The sequence below is a fragment of the Portunus trituberculatus genome, chromosome 21, assembly GCF_017591435.1.
Source record: "Portunus trituberculatus isolate SZX2019 chromosome 21, ASM1759143v1, whole genome shotgun sequence".
Taxonomy (NCBI): domain Eukaryota; kingdom Metazoa; phylum Arthropoda; class Malacostraca; order Decapoda; family Portunidae; genus Portunus; species Portunus trituberculatus.
In genome coordinates this window covers 10,672,034-10,677,033 of record NC_059275.1, presented here as the reverse complement: position 1 = coordinate 10,677,033, position 5,000 = coordinate 10,672,034, and the positions used below count along the sequence as shown (strand labels likewise).

Here is a 5,000-nt window from a genome sequence, read left to right as displayed (position 1 = left end):
GCACATGATGAAGACATGAAATAATGAATGAAGGAAGGAAAGGAGAAAGGAAGAAAGGATAGATACTAATAAACAATAATATTTATGCAAAGCGTAGAGGAAAAAAAATAAAAATAAATGGGATGGGAAATTTAAAGATAAAAAAAGGAATTAAGGAACATGGAATAAAAGTGGGAATTTAGAGGACGAGGAAGAGAAAAGAGAAAGAAGAAAAGAGAAGGAAAGAGACCATGAAAGACAGACACAAAGAAATAATAGAAATTGAGTATAGAAATTGGAAAAGAGTACGGTGATAATAAAAATTAGACAAAGAAGATCTCAATAGCACTAAAAGAAAGGACAGAAGGAAGAAGAGAAGAAAAGAGGAAAAGAAACAACATGAAAGCAAAACTGGAAAATAACAGTACGAAAATTGATGGCCGATATAAAATAAAAACAAGGAAAGAAGAATGGTGATAAAAGAAAGAAAAGAAAGAATGGGGAGAAAATGATCATAATAAAAGGAGAAGAACAAGAACAAGGAGGAAAAGTATGACCAAAATAACAAATCCAGAAGTTGTTTGAAGAAAAGGACATTTGATTGGAAGAAAAGATGAACATGAAGAAGAAAAGAAGAGCAACAAGAAGGTACAGACGTTACCTAAAGGCAGTCAGTGTAAGATTTAACCAGTAATAGAGAGAGAGGAAGCTGAAAGACCCGCGTCACTGTCTCCCCCCTGCCCGTCTCCCTCCGCCCTGCCCGTCACCTGTTGCCATCGCACGTCCACGCCTCTCTTACAGTATTCCTGTCAGTTGTGGTGGTGGTGGTGGTGGTGGTGGTGGTATAAAATGGTGGTAGTAATATCATCGTAATCATCCATACTACTACTACTATTACTACTACTGCTATAACTAATACTACTGCTATAACTACTACTACTACTACTACTACTACTACTGCTACTACTACTACTACTACTACTACTACTACTACTACTACTGCTGCTGCTGCTGCTGCTGCTGCTACTATAACTACTACTGCTGCTGCTGCTGCTGCTACTACTACTACTACTACTACTACTACTACTACTACTACTACTACTACTACTACTACTACTACTACTACTACTACTACTACTACTACTACTACAACTAGTACTCCTTTTCTCACAACACATCACGATTTTTTCATCCATTTCACACACTTCGCCCTAAAACAACTCAGCCTCATTGTTATCAACCAAAATCTTACATGAAACTAACTAGAAAAAAAAAAAAAATGAAGAAAACGTACCAGTAATGAGAATAACATAAGCATAATCAAAAGTTCTCACCATAACGCCACCCCGAAGCACTAGATAGATAAAAGGTGCCGGAGCAACTTTTAAAAAACGATAACATAATTCCTTTAAAACAGAGTACTCAGAAACGCTCATACCTTTCACCACAAATCTCTAAGCCCACAGACACGAGTATTCAAATGCTCAACACTACCTCGCACGTTAACACTGCAGATATCTTGTTGATCTGTCACTTCAACCATAAAATATAACACACCATTAAAAATTTATACTACTACAATAAGAGATTTTTGAAAGTACTGATTTGCGGGATTGAAGTGTTGCAGAATAAGTAAAGCGTAAGGATCTACAAATCAACCATGTCCAGACACTGCAAGGATTGGGTGGGCGAGAAACAGGACTGGGAAGATGAATAGGATGGCGACCACGCGACGCCACACACAGCATGTCTCTTCCTTAAGACCTCTGGGAGTGTGTCGTGATGGCTTCAAGGAGACGGAAGCAGAGGTGACAGAGGGGTGCCAAGGTCATCTTTAGAGAGAGAGAGAGAGAGAGAGAGAGAGTGTGTGTGTGTGTATTCTGAGATAGATTTGTAGTTCTTTAGATTGGAGAAATATATAAAATCATTTGATATATTTAGACAGAGGGAACAAAAAATATTTGAATAAAAGAGAAGGAAAGACGTTAAGAAAAAAGAAAAAGGAACGAGGAAAAACGAGAAGAATAGATTAAAAATATAGGCTGGATACCAAAAGTTGAAGATAGAATAAACGAAACGAATGTAAAAAATAAAAAAAAAAAGAAAAATTAAGAGATTACGTAGTTGAAAAATATATAAAAAATATAAAAAGTATATACATTTACATCTGTTTCACCACCAACACCAAACTCACCATCACGGCAATACAACACACCTTTAAAACACACACACACACACACACACACACACACACACACACACACACACACACACACACACACACACACACACACACACACACACACACACACACACACACACACACACACACACATTAAAATATAATAATACCCACACTAATCTATTTATTGAAACCTGCAAGAGTTCAGCAAATAGACACACGCATTGAAACCGTCTCTGTCTGTCCGGCTGTCTGTATCTATTTATCCTTCCCTCATTCATGTCTCGTATCTGTCTGTCTCTTCACTATCTCTTCTTCAGGCACGGAAAGACGAGGGGACAGAGTAAAGAGGACAGCCGCGCCAGGTACTGCATTTGGGGTCCACACACACACACACACACACACACACACACACACACACACACACACACACACACACACACACACACACACACACACACTTCGTCTCCTGATGGTAATGGTTGGCTATGTGTGGGGTGGAGAGCATGAGAACTGCTGGCAGGGGCCCAAGCAAGACCCTTCTTCAGAAGCACATATATGCAGATACACCCAAGCCTGTGAGATAACATAGGGAGAGAGAGAGAGAGAGAGAGAGAGAGAGAGAGAGAGAGAGAGAGAGAGAGAGAGAGAGAGAGAATGGTCTTAAAGTAGCAACGAAAGAAAAGAATGAAATACTAAGGAAGTCAAATTTAGAACACACACACACACACACACACACACACACACACACACACACACACACACACACACACACACACACACACACACACACAGTGAGAGAGAGAGAGGGACGCGAGCTCGCTGAGAGAGAGAGAGAGAGAGAGAGAGAGAGAGAGAGAGAGAGAGAGATATCCATTTCACCACCTCCTTTTCATCTAATATACTTCCAAAGTGAAGGGGATGTCTGTCTGTTTGTCTGTGTCTCTGTCTGTCTGTCGCCTCTAGTCTGAATTTGCGAGTTGGGAAGAAAAAGAAGAGAGGATAGGCAGAAGTAGACGGCGAAGGAGACACTACTGGGTGGTGGTGGTGGTGGTCGTATTTCTGGAGCGCTGAGTAGAGAGAGAGAGAGAGAGAGAGAGAGAGAGAGACGACTTCCATTTTCATCTTTTAGCGAAGAAAAACTGGTTCAAGAGAAAACGAAGATCTCATGTCAGGAGGCAAAAAAGTATTATCAGGTTTTATTTTCTTCATTCCATCAATCGTCTTGTGAAGAAAATGAGGAGGAGAAGGGGGAGAAGGAGGTGGTAGAGGGGTCAGAAGATGGGGAGAAAGGCAGGAAGCAGTAATGAGGGGAAAGAGAATGAAAGAAAAGAGTGGGAAGTGTGTGTGTGTGTGTGTGTGTGTGTGTGTGTGTGTGTGTGTGTGTGTGTGTGTGTGTGTGTGTGTGTGTGTGTAATTCACCTCGGTCGTCTGCTGGTCACCCAGCCAGTCTTCCCCATTACGGAGCGAGCTCAGAGCTAATAGACCGATCTTCGGGTAGGACTGAGACCACAACACACTCCACACACCGGGAAAGCGAGGCCACAATCCCTCGAGTTACATCCCGTACCTATTTACTGCTAGGTGAACAGGGGCTACACATTAAGAGGCTTGCCCATTTGTCTCGCCGCGCCGGGATTTGAACCCGGCCCTCTCGATTGTGAGTCGAGCGTGCAAGGTCAGATCAGGTTCCCTTAAAACGCAAGGAGAGACAGATTACATTGCGCCATGTTTCAAACCCGTATTGTTGTGTTGCTTTGTTTCTCACCTTCACGTTGAGTCACATCCCGTGACACAAAACGTTTCACTTTCTCTGTTAACTTCCTTCATTTTCCCCACCTGATTTATCTTGCTTTCACTCATTATCTGTTCTTATTACCCGTCTTCACACTTCGTACATTAAACACATTAAATTCTGTTACATATAAACCATTAATTACCGCCACTAATTAACCAGTCACTTAAAACATCACAAAAATAGAATCACTAGGTAACTCATGTCACGTTGTTACCACTTATCATCTGGTCTAATTTTTCCACACTTGGGTATTTCAACTTAACTCATAATTCTAAACAAAAGCATTCCTTCAATATTTCACCTGTAATTGCAAAGGGAAACCTCATTCTTCGGTGCCACGTCCCTGCCGCTCTTCACCAAGCATGGCAGCTCCTTAGTCTGCCTTCGCCTCTTATCTACAAATAGAGAGGGAGAATGAGCCAGATAATCCATTGCGCATTTGTCCCTTTGAGTCTTCCAACTGGCATTTCCGTCCGCGCCTCCCTCCGCTCACTCGTTTGTCGCTCGCTGTTGAGTTCGTGTGCGTGAGTTCGTGTGCTCTTCACGGTCCATCGAGCTGCATCTCCCGCGCCTGATTGGGACGAAGAACCTCGCTGGAAAATCGCCGATCGGAACGAAGAAGTGTGAATGATGTGAACGTGGCGAGGACAAGGGACGTGTGTGGCTTTGGTCGGACATTTAGTGCACTCGTGGCTAGGCTGGGAGCGAGGATCTGTGCGTGCCTGTGTGTTTTGTGTGCTGTGATCGAGGGAGGAACTTTGCGGCTGGAATAGACGGGCTGGATGGGTGGTTCTCTGAGGGAACGCAAGGACATGTTGCTGCGTTGGGTTGCTGGTGTGGTGTTGATTCCCGCTGTGTGTTTTGGGAGGAGTGGAGGGGCAGGGTGTTGTTGTATTGGAGAGAAAAGAGAAAGGAGATTGGGTGCATGATTATAATGCACATGTAATAGAGGGTTGATAATAGAAAAATGGTTAAAAGGAAAAATGGAGAATAAAAAAGACATTAAAAGAGAGAGAGAGAGAGAGAGAGAGAGAGAGAGAG

General features: G+C 42.5%; 1 protein-coding gene across 3 annotated transcripts in view; it reads left to right on the top strand.

The window, feature by feature from the left end:
* LOC123507112 (fasciclin-3-like) overlaps positions 1 to 5,000 on the top strand; it is a 944,731-nt gene that overhangs the window by 838,258 nt on the left and 101,473 nt on the right. The window contains exon 1 of one of the 3 annotated variants that reach the window (XM_045259684.1): positions 4,450 to 4,580. The exons of 1 other annotated variant lie outside the window; for it this stretch is intronic. The gene's annotated coding sequence lies outside the window, so the exon portion shown is untranslated. Of the gene's footprint in view, positions 1 to 4,449; positions 4,581 to 5,000 lie in introns of those variants that run through there. One more of the 3 variants, XM_045259682.1, reaches the window with a different exon arrangement.